Raw genomic sequence first — 19,634 nt, 5'->3', positions numbered from 1 at the left:
ACGTAACCATGTGAACACAGCGGGAGGCTGCACTTAGACATCTATAGAAAGGGGGAGGCCGCACGTAGCCATCTATACACAGCAGGATGCCGCAAATAGCCATCTATACACAGCAGGAGGCCACACGTAGCCATCTATACACAGCAGGGGGCCGCACGTAGCCATCTATACACAGCATGAGGCCGCATGGTGCCATCTATACACAGCAGGAGGCCGCACGTAGCCATCTATACACAGCAGGAGGCGTCACGGCACCATTTATACACAGCGGGAGGCCGCACGTAGCCATCTATACACAGCAGGAGGCCGCACATAGCCATCTATACACAGCAGAAGGCCGCACGTAGCCATCTATACACAGCGGAAGGCCGCACGTAGCCATCTATACACAGCGGAAGGCCGCATGTAACCAAGTATACACAGCGGGAGGCCGCACGTAGCTATCTATAGACAGTGGGAGGCCGCACGTAGCCATCTATACACAGCGGGAGGACGCACGTAACCATGTGAACACAGCGGGAGGCTGCACTTAGACATCTATAGAAAGGGGGAGGCCGCACGTAGCCATCTATACACAGCAGGATGCCGCAAATAGCCATCTATACACAGCAGGAGGCCACACGTAGCCATCTATACACAGCAGGGGGCCGCACGTAGCCATCTATACACAGCATGAGGCCGCATGGTGCCATCTATACACAGCAGGAGGCCGCACGTAGCCATCTATACACAGCGGGAGGCCGCACGGTGCCATCTATACACAGCAGGAGGCCGCACGTAGCCATCTATATACAGCGGGAGGCTGCACGTAGCCATCTATATACAGCGGGAGGCTGCACGTAGCCATCTATACACAGCAGGAGGCCGCACGTAGCCATCTATATACAGCGGGAGGCCGCACGTAGCCATCTATATACAGCGGGAGGCCGCACGTAGCCATCTATATACAGCGGGAGGCTGCACGTAGCCATCTATACACAGCGGGAGGCCGCACGTAGCCACCTATACACAGCAGGAGGCCACACGGCGCCATCTATACACAGCGGGAGGCCGCACGGCGCCATCTATACACAGCGGGAGGCAGCACGGCACCATCTATACACAGCAGGAGGCCGCACAGTGCCATCTATACACAGCAGGGAGCCGTACAGTGCCATCTATACACAGCAGGATGCCGAACGTAGCCATCTATACACAGCGGGAGGCCGCACGTAACCATCTATACACAGCAGAATGCCGCACGTAGCCATCTATACACAGCGGGAGGCCATACGGTGCCATCTATACACAGCGGTAGGCCGCACGGCGTCTTCTATACATAGCGCCATCTATACACAGCAGGAGGCCGCACGTAGCCATCTATACAGAGCGGGAGGCCGCACGGCGCCATCTATACACAGCAGGAGGCCGCACGTAGCCATCTATACACAGCGGGAGGCCGTACGGCATCATCTATGCACAGCGGGAGGCCGCATGGCACCCCCCCAGAGACAGCGGGAGGCCTCACGTAGTCACGCACACACAAATATATACAGACATATACATACATGCATAAACACATTTGAAACTCAAAAATACATATAAACAGACCTCACACAATGTTATCTGCCTGCACACACACACACACACACACACACTCACTCAATCACACACACACTCTCACACACACACTCTCACACACTCACCATCCCCTGGCTCCCGTCGTCAGGCTCCTCTCCGGTGGTAAGTATCAGTGCAGGGCGCGCACTGCGTGACGTCACACTAGCAGACACAGCCGCACACAGGGCCGTGTCTCCTATCTGTGGTGCGGCCGGGCCAGCACAGGGAAGTTAACAGGTGCAGTGCTGGCCCGGCCAAAGAAGAGGTAGAGGCCGTGTGCTGCTGCTGGGGGAAGCTCCGTGGGTATTACCCCCTTCCCAGGCTTCAAACATCTGCCCCAGCCGTCTGCTTAGCCTCCGCTAGAGACTAAAATTATGGGGAACCCCACGCCAATTTTTTTTTTAATAAATCCTTTATTTTAACACTAAATGACAAGTACAGTAACCAACACTATCACTGTACTTCATATATATGTGACTGACATGTTTCTATTTATCTAATCTATGTGTGATGCTCTATTATTTCTGTTCTAAATTGTCGGGTACCAGTGTATGCCGCTGATGAATTGCCGGCTTTTCATATTTCACTGTTGGCACTGTTCCCATCGATTTGGGCAATCACTGTAATGCCACAACCACCATGGCTGTGGCATTACAGTGAGTTGCAGACAATCCCTGCATGATTGGTGCTCTAAATAGCGCCAGACATGCAGGACGGGGACCCGAGCTCCCGCCCGAGCATCGCGCAAGTACTCGGCGAGCTCAGAGCATCTCGAGTACTGAGATGCTCGGGCGAGTACCGAGCAGTGGCGAGCATGCTCGCTCATCACTAATCACAATGTATCTACATAGGCCCCAGTTCACACTCTATATACAAAGAAACATTTTTTACACACGTTTCTATTCTATCCCTTGTATGTACTGTAATATCAGACCCAATAGGAAGGAAGTGATTACTTGACATAGAGAAACTCCATAATGGGCGTACAAAACATAGAGATACTCCATGATGATCGTACATGGCGTAGAGATACTCCATGATGGGTATACAAGACATACAGAAACTCCATGATGGACGTACATGACATAGAAATACTCCATGATGGGGGTACATGACATAGCGATACTCCATGATGATCGTACATGGCATAGAGATACTTCATGATGGGCGTACATGACATAGAGATACTCCATAATGGGCATACAAGACATAGAGATACTCCATGATGGGCGTACATGACATAGAGATACTCCATGATGGGCGTACATGACATAGAGATACTCCATGATGGGCGTACATGACATAGAGATACTTCATGACGAACGTACATGACATAGAGATACTCTATGATAGGCATACATGACATAGAGATACTCCATGATGGGCATACATGACATAGAGATACTCCATGATGGGCATACATGACATAGAGATACTCCATGATGGGCGTACATGACATAGAGATACTTCATGACGGGCGTACATAACGTAGAGATAATCCATGACGGATGTACATGACATAGAGATACTCCATGAAGGGCGTACATGACAAAGAGATACTCCATGAAGGGTGTACATGACATACAGATACTCCATAATGGGTGTACATGACATAGAGATACTCCATGGCAGGTGTACATGACATAGAGATACTCCGTGACGGGCGTACATGACATACAGATCCTTCATGATGGGCGTACATGACATAGAGCTACTCCATAATGGGAGTACATGACATAGAGATACGCCATGATGAGCGTATATGACATAGAGATACTCCATGGTGGGTGTACATGACATAGAGATACTCTATGATGGGCGTACATGACATAGAGATACTCCATAATGGGTGTACATGACATAGAAATACTTCATGATGGGCATACATGACATACAGATACTCCATGACGGGCGTACATGACATAGAGCTACTCCATAATGGGAGTACATGACATAGAGATACGCCATGATGAGCGTATATGACATAGAGATACTCCATGGTGGGTGTACATGACATAGAGATACTCTATGATGGGCGTACATGACATAGAGATACTCCATAATGGGTGTACATGACATACAGATACTCCATGACGTGCATACATGACATACAGATACTCCATGACGTGCATACATGACATACAGATACTCCATGACGGGCGTACATGACATAGAGATACTCCATGACGTGCATACATGACATAGAGATACTCCATGACGGGCGTACATGACATAGAGATACTTCATGACGGGCGTACATGATATAGAGATACTCCATGATGGGCATACATGACATAGAGATACTCCATAATGGGTGTACATGACATAGAGATACTTCATGAAGAACAGAGGCAGAAATATTACAATGTAACTGCTGTTTTTTCAGGCTTTATAGATATTGGATCATTGACCGTTTTAGTTTCCAGTGGATTCAATAAGTTGTCCAAGTTCTTTAATTTCTCTTACTGAAAAGTTATCACTAGCCGGGGCCACTGAGTGTCAAGTAAGGAGGCAACGGTCACGTCCGTCTGCAGCTCGTCTTACATCAGAAGATGAAACGTACGACATAGAAATTGTTCTGTCTGAAGAACACACAATTATTCTCTGTGGAGAGGAGCGGATACAACGTACAATCCTGACTGTCAGTCTATAAAGAATCCATGCATAATGTCCCGGGGTAAAATCTAATGGGATATGAACTTTAAACAAGCTCTTGTCATACCTGTCTGATGCCATTAGGATCAAGCGTTGAACACTAGACTGACTCACTTTTCTTAGAGTCATTCAGGTGTGGAAACATTATTTAGGACCGAACCCTCTGCTTCACTGCAACCGGAGAACTGCAGAAACCGAGGATCAGCACCACGGACAGCGTCACTGTTGACCTCATCAATGCCAGGACCAAAGGGAACGTCAAAATCTGCCTCGATTCTATAAACCTAAAAGTCATCTCCCTTAAACGAAATGCACAAAGTATCGAGAAAAGTTAATGTTATTATATCATTACATGATAATACACAAAAACCATCGAAAGCACATGGACAAACCTATCAAGACAATACAAAAAAACCCTAAAAGCAATACAGGAAGCCCATCAGCCATATTATCCGATGTCCATCATAGGACCCAGAGGGCAGGATACATATATAATAGAAGGATGCAGATATCACACAATGTAGATGTAAAAACATCAATCCCTAACATTTCAAAATAGATACCTGTGATTCCTAACAAAAGGGAAGTAGAAGCAGAATTCCAAATGCAGCTCCGGAGGACATTAGAGTAAAAGGAATAACTGAACTCAAGAACAATGAAATATAAGAAAAGCAAAAGATGTGAGTTACCCAACATTATATGGAGATTGAAGCTGTTCATTCTGGCAGATAAATAGAAGCAGCTTGTGAGCCTCCAGGATGATTTATAGACCGAAGAACAGAATTTAATGCCGCTTAATCACTGCAATAATTCAGACATGTCAGGCACCTGCAGATGTCCAGCACTGACTTCATGTCCTTAACTTAATGATATCGCAGTACTCAGCTTTCTTCGGCAGTCCTGTAGACAGTGTGTGTAGTGGAGGTGAAGGATGCACATGTCAGCTCTATTCAAGACTGGACTCCACAGAGCCCCGTCCTTGGGATCCATAGCCCTGTTCTAGGGATCCATAGCCCCATCCTTAGGAACCAGGCCTTGGGATCCATAGCACTGTTCTAGGGATCCATAGCCCCGTACTTGGGATCCATAGCCCTGCTCCAGGGATCCATAGCCCCATCCTTAAGATCCATAGCCCCATCTTTAGGATCCATAGCCCCATCCTTGGGATCCATAGACCTGTCCTTAAGATCCATAGCACCAGCCTTGGGATCCATAGCCCCATCCTTAGGATCCATAGCCCTATTCTAGGAATCCATAGCCCCATCCTTAAGATCCATAGCCCGGTCCTTAGGATCCATAGCCTCATCCTTGGGATCCATAGCCCTGTCCTTAAGATCCATAGCCCAGTCCTTGGGATCCATAGCCCCATCCTTGGGATCCATAGCCCTGTTCTAGGGATCTATAGCCCATCCTTAGGATCCATAGCCCTGTTCTAGGGATCCATAGCCCCTTCCTTAGGATCCATAGCCCTGTTCTAGGGATCCATATCCCTGTCCTTGGGATCCATAGCCCCATCCTTAGGATCCGTAGCCCCGTATTTGTGATCCATAGCTCCGTCCTTGGGATCCATAGCATTGTGCTCGGAATCACTAGGGATCTCAGAGATCGAACCCTCAGTGATCAATAAGATATCTCCTGTCGTATGTGTCATAGAAAAATGAAAAACCATCAGACATCTCCAGGAGGAAAAGGAGCTGACAATCCAAACCCATTTTGGTAGTAGGACAAGAGCTAACACTTCAACCTCTTTGAAATAGACCACATTGGAAATATTGGGCAGAGAGTAAATTATGTGTAGCTAGGAAGAAAGATAAATTCATAAAAACACCCATTGAAGCCAGGATTCCCTGCCGTGGACAGGTGATTATTGCGGGAAAATAATTTTGTATATTCAAGAAGCAGGGGCTCCTCTGTTCCAGGGAGGAGAATTGTGTTCTCCAGGATGAGCTTCCGTTCATGAAAGAAGCGGTGGTAGCTAGCCCGGCTCCATTGTCCAGATAGGAATATTGAGTTCCGTATCAATCCGATATTGATGTGATATAAATTTTCAACTTCAGGACTAAGAGGGGAAGAACATGAATATTTTTTCATAACTGTAAGACATGCCTCTCAGTCCCAAGTTAATATTGACAGATAGCTGACAATAGCCATGCCATGTTTCCTATCTATGAACAGATAAAATCGTGATAGGGAAGATGACTATAATATCTACTGCCTGTGTCCTCCAGGGGCAGAGATATCCTGGAAGTTGGAAATCTCATAATTTTTTGATACTGAAGCCACATCCCATGACCTGCCCTGTTATGAGTCACCAGAGGGGAGGTAACTTGTGTTAATAAAAGGCAAATGCCAAATTTTGCTCCTTGTCAGTCCTTGGAGGTGGCGCTAACTGTGGGTCCTGTCCGTTTTCTTTCTGGAGTACCTCATAAATCTGAAGCCATTGCAGTGACGTCAGGTTTAGAGATTTTAATTTAAAACTTCTGTTTCTTTTGTTCTGTAAACCGTGCCTCGAAGCCATACGCTACATGAAATGGCATCCAATCAGCAGGAAAATGATTGGTGGTGGCAGCTAATAATCTTTCTTGTGTTATTGTGAAGTTAGCAGAGACTGTACCGGGGTATGTATATATCCCATGTGTTCAAATTGGAGGTGTATATACCATACGCTCACTGTGAGTTCCCCAAGAATCGACCTATTAGTGGAAGCAGTCACAGCCTCCTCTGTTAATTGTCGGTCAATTGTGTAATTGTCCTGACGATAGGGGGCAGCAGAGGGCTGTTCGTGACAGTATGTATAGGGGATTTATTTTAATTGTGGTAGAACAAATTTAATCCCTAGGAAATTAATTAATTTTTTTTATTTTCCCTGTTTTTTATGTTTCCTTTCTGAAAATTCTAAGTTTTTTATTTTTTGTCGACATATCTATATGAGAATGAGCTTTTTTGGGATAAGTTATTGTTGTGAATAAAACATCATATTACCGCATCAATTACTGAAAAACCTGGAAATTTTTTTAGGCAGGATGTAATTTCGCTATTGTTTTTCTGGGTTATGTTTTTATGACGTTCCCTTTGCAGCAACAATGAGACAGAAAAACTGTGAATTTGTCATTGCCATTCTTTTTTGTTTCAGAGTTCGCAGCATGGGATAAGTAATATGATATATTAATGGTTTGATCTTCTATTCAGGTTATAAGACCAATATTTTTTTTATTATTTTTTATACCGTAATTAGTTTTTTATGTTCTGGGAAAAAGGGAGGTAATACAAACCATTACATTTGTGTATGTGGGGAGGAAGGGTTATATTTTTAAAAATATTTAATATTTTTTTTTTTAATTGTCATGATTGACATCTAAGAGTTTAATTTGCTGCACTATGATTGCAACAGTTGACCTTGTATAAGCAGCGGCCTCAGATTCGCAGTACTTTCTTCCATCATACATGTACGGGAAATGTCACCAAGGTGTTAATGTCATTGTAAATTTGCACAAAAATCATTTTAGAAACGATTTTAAGTTTCTAACTTTTGTAGAAATTATGTCCTACGGATCAAGCAGTTATTAAGATCTCGAGTATTTCTGCTCACACTGTGAGGAATCCGCATATCTTAAGACCTCCTGGGACTTGAAGCTTACAAAGATTGGAGATTCAGGCTTTAAGAAGTCATTACATTTTCCACATTTTAAGAATTTGCATTTGAACAGGTGTTGAAATAATGTACGTAATTCTCAAGTTTAAACTGAGAAGCAAAATGCTAAATATCGAAGAACTTTATTCTGGTTCTCCCTTCCATTATATCTAAGGATACAGAAAAGATTCATTTTATTTATTCTATTAGAGTAAGATGTCAGATTTATATCAGAATAAATGATGATGATAATGACAACTGTATACTGTATATAACTACTATAATACTGCTCCTATGTACAAAAATATAACTAGTATAATACTGCCCCCTATGTACAAGAATATAACTACTATAATACTGCTCCTATTTACAAGAATATAACTGCTATAATACTGCTCCTATGTACAAGAATATAATTACTATAATACTGCCCCCTATGTACATGAATATAACTACTATAATACTGCTCCTATTTACAAGAATATAACTACTATAATACTGCCCCTATGTACAAGAATATAACTACTATAATACTGCTCCTATGTACAAGAATATAACTACTATAATACTGCCCCCTATGTACAAGAATATAACTACTATAATACTGTCCCCTATGTACAAAAATATAACTACTATAATACTGCCCCCTATGTACAAGAATATAACTACTATAATACTGCCCCTATGTACAAGAATATAACTACTATAATACTGCCCCTTTGTACAAGAATATAACTACTATAATACTGCTCCTATGTACAAGAATATAACTACTATAATACTGCTCCTATGTACAAGAATATAACTACTATAATACTGCCCCCTATGTACAAGAATATAACTACTATAATACTGCCCCTATGTACAAGAATATAACTACTATAATACTGCTCCTATGTACAAGAATATAACTACTATAATACTGCCCCTATGTACAAGAATATAACTACTATAATACTGCCCCCATGTACAAGAATATAACTACTATAATACCGCCCCTATGTACAAGAATATAACTACTATAATACTGCCCCCATGTACAAGAATATAACTACTATAATACTGCCCCCTATGTACAAGAATATAACTACTATAATACTGCCCCCTATGTACAAGAATATAACTACTATAATACTGACCCCTATGTACAAGAATATAACTACTATAATACAGCCCCTATGTACAAGAATATAACTACTATAATACTGCCCCCTATGTACAAGAATATAACTACTATAATACTGCTGCTATGTACATGAATATAACTACTATAATACTGCCCCTATGTACAAGAATATAACTACTATAATACTGCTCCTATGTACTAGAATATAACTACTATAATACTGCCCCCTATGTACAAGAATATAACTACTATAATACTGCCCCCTATGTACAAGAATATAACTACTATAATACTGCCCCCTATGTACAAGAATATAACTACTATAATACTGATCCTAAGTACAAGAATATAACTACTATAATACTGCTCCTATGTACAGGAATATACCTACTATAATACTGCCTCTATATACAAGAATATAACTACTATAATACTGCCCCCTATGTACAAGAATATAACTACTATAATACTGCCTCTATATACAAGAATATAACTACTATAATACAGCCCCTATGTACAAGAATATAACTACTATAATACTGCCCCCTATGTACAAGAATATAACTACTATAATACTGCCCCCTATGTACAAGAATATAACTACTATAATACTGCCTCCTATGTACAAGAATATAACTACTATAATACTGCCCCTATGTACAAGAATATAACTACTATAATACTGCCCCCTATGTACAAGAATATAACTACTATAATACTGCCTCCTATGTACAAGAATATAACTACTATAATACTGCCCCTATGTACAAGAATATAACTACTATAATACTGCTCCTATGTACAAGAATATAACTACTATAATACTGCCCCCTATGCACAAGAATATAACTACTATAATACTGCTCCTATGTACAAGAATATAACTACTATAATACTGCTCCTATGTACAAGAATATAACTACTATAATACTGCTCCTATGTACAAGAATATAACTACTATAATACTGCTCCTATGTACAAGAATATAACTACTATAATACTGCTCCTATGTACAAGAATATAACTACTATAATACTGCTCCTATGTACAAGAATATAACTACTATAATACTGCTCCTATGTACAAGAATATAACTACTATAATACTGCCCCCTATGTACAAGAATATAACTACTATAATACTGCTCCTATGTACAAGAATATAACTACTACAATACTGCCCCCTATGCACAAGAATATAACTACTATAATACTGCTCCTATGTACAAGAATATAACTACTATAATACTGCTCCTATGTACAAGAATATAACTACTATAATACTGCCCCTATGTACAAGAATATAACTACTATAATACTGTCCCCTATGTACAAAAATATAACTACTATAATACTGCCCCCTATGTACAAGAATATAACTACTATAATACTGTCCCCTATGTACAAAAATATAACTACTATAATACTGCCCCCTATGTACAAGAATATAACTACTATAATACTGCCCCTATGTACAAGAATATAACTACTATAATACTGCCCCTTTGTACAAGAATATAACTACTATAATACTGCTCCTATGTACAAGAATATAACTACTATAATACTGCTCCTATGTACAAGAATATAACTACTATAATACTGCCCCCTATGTACAAGAATATAACTACTATAATACTGCCCCTATGTACAAGAATATAACTACTATAATACTGCTCCTATGTACAAGAATATAACTACTATAACACTGCCCCTATGTACAAGAATATAACTACTATAATACTGCCCCCATGTACAAGAATATAACTACTATAATACCGCCCCTATGTACAAGAATATAACTACTATAATACTGCCCCCATGTACAAGAATATAACTACTATAATACTGCCCCCTATGTACAAGAATATAACTACTATAATACTGCCCCCTATGTACAAGAATATAACTACTATAATACTGACCCCTATGTACAAGAATATAACTACTATAATACAGCCCCTATGTACAAGAATATAACTACTATAATACTGCCCCCTATGTACAAGAATATAACTACTATAATACTGCTGCTATGTACATGAATATAACTACTATAATACTGCCCCTATGTACAAGAATATAACTACTATAATACTGCTCCTATGTACTAGAATATAACTACTATAATACTGCCCCCTATGTACAAGAATATAACTACTATAATACTGCCCCCTATGTACAAGAATATAACTATTATAATACTGCCCCCTATGTACAAGAATATAACTACTATAATACTGATCCTAAGTACAAGAATATAACTACTATAATACTGCTCCTATGTACAGGAATATACCTACTATAATACTGCCTCTATATACAAGAATATAACTACTATAATACTGCCCCCTATGTACAAGAATATAACTACTATAATACTGCCTCTATATACAAGAATATAACTACTATAATACAGCCCCTATGTACAAGAATATGACTACTATAATACTGCCCCCTATGTACAAGAATATAACTACTATAATACTGCTCCTATGTACATGAATATAACTACTCTAATGCTGCTCCCTATGTACAAGAATATAACTACTATAATACTGCCTCTATGTACAAGAATATAACTACTATGATACTGCCCCTATCTACAAGAATATAACTACTATAATACTGCCTCCTATGTAGAAGAATATAACTACTATAATATTGCCCCCTATGTACAAGAATATAACTACTATAATTCTGCCCCTTATGTACAAGAATATAACTACTATAATACTGCTCCTATGTACAAGAATATAACTACTATAATACAGCCCCTATGTACAAGAATATAACTACTATAATACTGCCTCCTATGTACAAGAATATAACTACTATAATACTGCCCCCTATGTACAAGAATATAACTACTATAATACTGCTGCTATGTACATGAATATAACTACTATAATACTGCCTCCTATGTACAAGAATATAACTACTATAATACTGCCCCCTATATACAAGAATATAACTACTATAATACTGCTCCTATGACAAGAATATAACTACTATAATAGTGCCCCCTATGTACAAGAATATAACTACTATAATACTGCTCCTATGTAGAAGAATATAACTACTATAATACTGCCCCTATGTACAGGAATATAACTACTATAATACTGCTCCTATGTACAAGAATATAACTACTATAATACTGCTCCTATGTACAAGAATATAACTTATATAATACTGCCCCCTATGTACAAGAATATAACTACTATAATACTGCCCCCTATGTACAAGAATATAACTACTATAATACTGTCCCCTATGTACAAGAATATAACTATTATAATACTGCCCCTATGTACAAGAATATAACTACTATAATACTGCCCCCTATGTACAAGAATATAACTACTATAATACTGTCCCTATGTACAAGAATATAACTACTATAATACTGCTCCCTATGTACAAGAATATAACTACTATAATACTGCCCCTATGTACAAGAATATAACTACTACTAGATGGTGGCCCAATTCGAACGCATCAGGTATTGTAGAATAGGTATGCGGCCGACGGGGCGCAATTAGCAGAGCGGCGTTTAAATTTGGAGCCCAAATCGCTGATTGGTCGCGTTCGGCAACCGCGACCAATCAGCAAAGCGGTGTTTAAATTTGGCGGCAATATCGGTGATTGGTCGCGGGCGGCGGCCGCGACCAATCTGCTAACCGTGTTAGTGAGGACTGGAGAGCGTGTTAAAAGTTGGAACCAAAATCGCTGATTAGTTACGACCAATCAGCAGAGCGGTGTTTAAATTTGGCGCCAATACTGCTGATTGGTCGCGGCCGCCGATCGCGACCAATCAGCAGAGCGATACAGAGCGGTGTTTAAATTTGGCACCAAAATCGCTGATTGGTCGTGGCCGTCGGTCGCGACCAATCAGCGATTTTGGCGCAAAATTTAAACAACGCTCTGCTGATTGGTCGCGGCCGTCAGACGCGACTAATCAGCGACTTTGGGGCCAAATTTAAACCCCGCTCTGCATCGCTCTGCTGATTGGTCGCGGTCGCCGGCCTCGACCAATCAGCAGAGTGTTGTTTAAATTTGGCGCCAATCTCGCTGATTGGTCGCGGATGGCGGCCGCGACCAATCAGCAGAGCGGTGTTTAAATTTGGCGCCAAAATCGCTGATTGGTCATGGGCGGCGGCCGCAACCAATCAGCGAACCGTGTTAGTGAGGAATGGAGAGCGTGTTTAAATTTGCCACCAAAATCGCTGATTAGTCGCGACCGCGACCCATCAGCAAAGAGGTGTTTAAATTTGGCGACAATACTGCTGATTGGTCGCGGCTGGCGACCGCGACCAATCAGCAGAGCGATGCAGAGTGGGGTTTAAATTTGGCGTCAAAATCGCTGATTGGTCGCCGGCCGCGACCAATCAGCAGAGCGTTGTTTAAATTTGGCGCCAAGCTCGCTGGTTTGTCGCGGCTGGCGTCCGCGACCAATTAGCACAGCAGTGTTTAAATGTGGCGGCAAGATCGGTGATTGGTCCCGGCCGCTATTTAAATGTGGCGCCCTAATCGGTGATTGGTCGGGGGCAGAGGCAGCGACCAATCAGCAGAGCGGTGTTTAACTTTAGCACCAAGATCACTGATCACAGCGAATCGTATTAGTGAGGACCGGGGAGCGCCTGTGCGAATACTTCCGCTGCGAGAACCTGGGACATGAGCGACTGCTCGCAGCAGAAGTATCCTGACCCGCAGCGCCGCTCCCCGGTCCTCCCTTCACACCCTAGCTGCTGATGTCCCCACAGTATCCGCATGGTGTTACAAAGGTCCGGACATTTGTGTTAAAAATCGCTGATTGGTCGCTGGCGCTGCCCGCGACCAAGCACCAATTTGGGCGCCAAATTTAAATATCGGCCGCGACCAATCACCGATCTTGGCTCCACATTTAAACACCGCTGTGCTGATTGGTCGCCGACGCTGGGCGCGACCAATCACCGATTTTGGCGCCACATTTAAATAGTGTCCGCGACCAATCAGTACAGCGGTGTTTAAATGTGGAGCCAAGATCGGTGATTGGTCGCGGCCGATATTTAAATTTGGCGCCCAAATCGGTGATTGGTCGCGGGCACCGCCAGCGACCAATCAGCGATTTTTAACACAAATGTCCGGATCTTTGTAACACCATGCGGATACTGTGGGGACATCAGCGGCTAGGGTGTGAAGGGAGGACCGGGGAGCGGCGCTGCGGGTCGGGATACTTCTGCTGCGAGCAGTCGCTCATGTCCCAGGTTCTCGCAGTGGAAGTATCCGCACAGGCAGCGCCGCTGACATCCATGCGGCAAGGGTGTGAAGGTAGGACCGGGGAGCGGCGCTGCGGGTCGGGATACTTCTGCTGCGAGCGCCCGCTCATGTCCCGGCTTCTTGCAGCGGAAGTATCCGCAAAGGCAGCGCCGCTGACATCCATGCGGCAAGGGTGTGAACGGAGGACCGGGGAGCGGCGCTGCGGGTCGGGATACTTCTGCTGCGAGCAGTCGCTCATGTCCCAGGTTCTCGCAGTGGAAGTATCCGCACAGGCAGCGCCGCTGACATCCATGCGGCAAGGGTGTGAAGGTAGGACCGGGGAGCGGCGCTGCGGGTCGGGATACTTCTGCTGCGAGCGCCCGCTTATGTCCCGGCTTCTTGCAGCGGAAGTATCCGCAAAGGCAGCGCCGCTGACATCCATGCGGCAAGGGTGTGAACGGAGGACCGGGGAGCGGCGCTGCGGGTCGGGATACTTCTGCTGCGAGCAGTCGCTCATGTCCCGGCTTCTCGCAGCGGAAGTATCCGCACAGGCAGCGCCGCTGACATCCATGCGGCTAGGGTGTGAAGGTAGGACCAGGGAGCGGCGCTGCGGGTCGGGATACTTCTGCTGCGAGCAGTCGCTCATGTCCCGGCTTCTCGCAGCGGAAGTATCCGCACAGGCAGCGCCGCTGACATCCATGCGGCAAGGGTGTGAAGGTAGGACCAGGGAGCGGCGCTGCGGGTCGGGATACTTCTGCTGCGAGCGCCCGCTCATGTCCCGGCTTCTCGCAGCGGAAGTATTTGCACAGGCAGCGCCGCTGACATCCATGCGGCAAGGGTGTGAAGGGAGGACCGGGGAGCGGCGCTGACATCCAATTGGTCGCGGCCGCTATTTAAATGTGCCGCACAAATCGGTGATTGGTCGCGGTCTTGGCCCGCGACCAATCACTGATCTTGCGGCTAAAGTTAACCACTGCTGTACTGATTGGTCGCGGCCGATATTTAAATTTGGCGCCCAAATCGGTGATTGGTCGCGGGCAGCGTCCACGACCAATCAGCACAGCGGTATTTAACTTTTGCGCTAAGATCAGTGATTGGTCGGGTCCTAAGACCGCGACCAATCATCGAATCGTCTTGGTGAGGACCGGGGAGCGCCGCTGCCTGTGCGGGTACTTCCGCTGCGAGAACCCGGGACATAGCGGGCGCTCGCAGCAGAAGTATCCCGACCCGCAGCGCCGCTCCCCGGTCCTCCCTTCCGCATGGAGGTCAGCGGCGCCGGTGGTCCTTCCGCTGCTACCGGCCGGGACATGAGCGCCTTGCGCTGCTCATCTCCCGGCTGCATCTCCGTCCCGCAGATGGGTCCGGCGGTCGGGGTCCTTCTGCTGGTACCGGCCGGGAGATGAGCGCCTCGCGGCGCTCATCTCCCGGCTGCAACGCCGCTGACCTCCGTCCGCCAGATGACCCGCTAACGGCCGCCATATTTTTTCTGAAATCCCACGGCGCTGATTGGCCGCTGCCGGACCAATTAGCGACGCGGGATTTCCTGGACAGACAGACAGACAGACGGGATAAGACAGTTATATAGTAGATACACATTGCATTTCCAGATTGCCATTGACTCTTAGAGTAACATACTCTTTGCTCCCACCCCAATGTCTTACTATTTATAGAGACTTGGCTAGCCTTGTGCTTTGGGAAGACCTTTTGACTTGGTGTTTGTATCAGGATTTTTTTATGAGTACTTATTTGTATAGGTACTTTCTTCTGGCTTAAGCATGACTATGACCATTTTTTCATATGCCTTTCTACCTTGACATGTTCTGCAACTCACATGTACTTGAGACATGTATCCTTTTAATGTGACTCTTCTATTCTTAATAAAGTTTTTTCTATTTGATGCCATGTACTCAGTTTCCTCCAGTTTTTGTATTTACTTTTGAGTAGGCAACTTTCCATGGTTATGGAGTATAAGCTGTATCTCTTCTATATCTCCTATCCATGATGTTATGTATGTTGGTCGATGTGTGTTTAATAATATAAATAGATATATTATGTAGATAATAATTAATTATGTATTATAATTTTCTCAGAATTACGTATATTTTTGTACCTTCACATAAAGAAACGTTTCTTTTCCCAGCATTCAGTTAGCAGCTGCTCACATTCATCACATTTCACTCTGACTGTCACAGATTCGTTCAATTCAAACATTCTACATATGAAGTTATAGATATATATACAGTATATTTAACCCAATTTTTTTGTATCCTATTTAACAATGCATTGTAAACTACTATAGAAATATAATTAATATTTCTTTGAATATTTCCCCAAGTACATATAATATAATATAAGATTTTCCAGAAATTTAGGACGCTTGGAAAAAATGCTCTTGACTTGCATAAATAGAAATGTCTTAGGTTCTTTTTTTACTGGCTGCCAGGTTTTAAGTTACGTCAGCTGAAAATAGAATGAATGGGATTCTATTATTTGCTCAAAGTTCAAAGGCCGCAGCTGTCACACGTCATGCTGTAAGTTACTTTAGTTATAAAGCACAAACACCATAGAAAATATTAGCAGCACAAAAGAATTAATTAATAAGTGTTACGCATAATATAGTCCAATTAGTTATATTGTTATTATTTTAAAATGTTATACACATAAAATCATGTCATTTTTAATCAACTTCCTGCGTGAATAAAGAAATAAATCCATTTTAGAGTTGTTTGATCAAATCCTACTTTGGAATGAAAACTCTAAGGAAACATAAAAAAAAAATCTTAAAATCCTGTCTTTATTAAATAAGTTCCATAAAAAATTCACTTTCCAGTTAAAATGACATGCAGATGCGTTTCGGTCTTTCATTGTGTTCAAAGACGTAGCTCCTCCTAGTGCCGGACTCCCTAACAACGACTTGTGCTTACTTTGATAGGGATTTCTGAACTAACAGATAGTTTGCAAAAATCATATAAACTTTGAAAAGCAAAACAGCTAAAATTCGTCCTGTTCAAAAGAAAACTGAAGGCCATTGCTTTGAGGGATCAGATTACAGCTGCTCATTGAAGTCTATGGAGAGGAATATTTTATTTTACCCTAGAGAATGGTTCACAGCTACACTGCTCACGACTACAGTATAATGCTACTTCCATGCTGCTTCTTTCTAGTAACTGTTCTATTCGACCCAAGAAGACGGAATAACATCTAAAGTACTCAGTACTACTGTAAATTGTCAACCATGTTGCTGCTTTCTAGTAAGAGTTTTATTCTACTCTAGAGCTTTCTTCACAGCTACACTGCTCAGTACTGCAGTATAATGTCCTCCCTGCTGCTTTGTAGTAAGTGTTCTGTCTAACCCCAGAAGAAGGATAAGCATCTACATTGCTCAGTACTATACTGTAAACTGTCATCCATGCTGCTGCTTTCTGGTAAGTATTTTATTTTACACTAGAGCTTGGTTCACAGCTACCCTGCTCAGTACTGCCGTGTAATGTCCTCCATGCTTCTTGACATGTTCTACATCGAGACAGAATAGCAGGAATCCCTCATGTCTGTGTGTGCTGTGTATGTGTAAGGGACCTAGGGTGACTGTGATGGCGAGGGAACGCTGTGTTCCTTCACCCCGACTCCTAGACAAAGACAAATGTCCCAATCTTCCCATGTTGTGCTTGTGATGCATGGCACTTACATTTTAGTTGCAGGTCTTCTCAATCCGTGATCCTTTTCCTTCAGGGACCGCTACCTGCACACTAAAGGACTTCCACTCCTTTTTGTAAAAAAACAACTTTACTTTCAGTTTTCAATTCAACGTAGCAGAGCATACAAGGATGGTCAGTTACGTTGTGCAGTTCTTTACACAGCACATGTTCTTAATTTACCGTCCGTCCTGAGCTATCCCTTTCTTAGTTGGCCGCTTTGGCCTTTGAGATGCTTGAGACACTTGCAGCCTTGTGAGTTCCGCACAGTCTTCTCTGGACTAATCCCTGTCCGACTAATCCTCCGCTCTGGGAGGTTTTGAGGAAGCTTAACTGCTACCTCTTGTGGACCGTAGGTCCCGAACGCTATGGGACAGCCTGTGTCAGATTTACAGATCGACGTTTCTCTGCTGCTCGACAGACCATGCTCCTGCTGTTCTCCTGGTCCTGCAACAACTGCCCTCAAGTAGGAACTTCCCCCAGTCTCCACTATCCTGCTCCTCCCACACCGAGCAGCTCCTAATTGTTTAACTATTTACTAACTTAACTATCTCCTATCTTAAAGTGCCCGCCTCTGCACTACCCCAATCTTGTCTACCTAAACTGACCCTGTAGTTAACACGTCCGACAACTGTCACATGCATGTTCAAATACATATAATAAACAGAGTATATTACAACGTGCACAAGGAGGGAAGAGGCGCATGACCGTTCCGGTCAGCCCCCCTTACATATGGAAAACATCAGAACTGCTGGTCCACACCCACTAGCTCAGAGACAAATGAAAATCAGATATATTGTCCATAAAGAGAAAATTGATGAAAAATGCACTAGTCATATAAATGCCAGAACACAACAGGTAAGATTTAGAGGCAGTCCACATCTAAATTCTGAGGAACCTTACAATAAATAATTACAGTGGAAAAGTCTTTTCTTGGAGGAGAATTCAGCCGCCTTCAGACAGGAGCCGCAGCTGTGATCTCGCCCTGATGTCTCCTGCATGGATAATGTCCAATCACAGGATCTGCTCTCTGCTCCGACGACATAAGTAAATGACCGCGGCCGTCTTCATATATAAGACCTCCATTTTATATCCTCTGATGGCCAATATGTACTGGTTTCTATGGAGTTAACAGTTTTTCCTCTTTCCCTTATATCTTTACGTTTTCAGTTTTCTGAAGAATAAAAATGTCCCAGATGGAAACAGTGACTGCTGACATGAGTCCATTATCACATGCCATCCTCTCGTACCGTCCTCATGCTCTTCATACACAGTTCTTCTAACCTTGACATAATAAATGCATTCGTATTCCCATCTGTCGCTGGCGCGGCCCCTGGTGATCCAATCGATGTGTCCTTGGTAAAATAACTTTTCGTATTTGGAAGAATCTGTAATTTTACATTTTAAGGTTTCAGACTATTTCCTGTAATAATGGACTGCAGTCCCAATGGCAGATCCCATATGATAGGACCCCGAGGGTCTCAGCCAATCATGGAGGTGGCTTTAATTTCTGCTGGGCTATGCAATTCACTGACGTTAGCAAGGGAATTGCATGTATGTTATAAAATGATTATGAGCTGGAATACTATATATATATATATATATATATATATATATATATATATATATGTGTACACATGTTAGAGATTGATTCATTTATATATTAGAAATGAGCAGTTTGTTTCTAATTG

The 19,634-nt window shown here is 42.9% G+C and overlaps 1 long non-coding RNA gene across 1 annotated transcript in view; it reads right to left on the bottom strand.

The window, feature by feature from the left end:
* Nucleotides 1-18,400, bottom strand: part of LOC141160904 (uncharacterized) — a 65,791-nt gene extending 47,391 nt beyond the window's left edge. The window contains exon 1 of the long non-coding RNA XR_012250564.1: nucleotides 17,937-18,400. This is a non-coding gene — a long non-coding RNA (uncharacterized lncRNA). The remainder of the gene's footprint in view (nucleotides 1-17,936) is intronic.
* Between the last annotated feature and the right edge of the window lie 1,234 nt (nucleotides 18,401-19,634).

Source organism: Phyllobates terribilis, unplaced genomic scaffold, assembly GCF_046119375.1.
Source record: "Phyllobates terribilis strain yellow unplaced genomic scaffold, ASM4611937v1 Scaffold_9__5_contigs__length_417890890, whole genome shotgun sequence".
Taxonomy (NCBI): Eukaryota; Metazoa; Chordata; class Amphibia; order Anura; family Dendrobatidae; genus Phyllobates; species Phyllobates terribilis.
The sequence above is the reverse complement of the archived record's forward strand: the minus strand, read 5'-3'. Positions and strand labels throughout refer to the sequence as shown.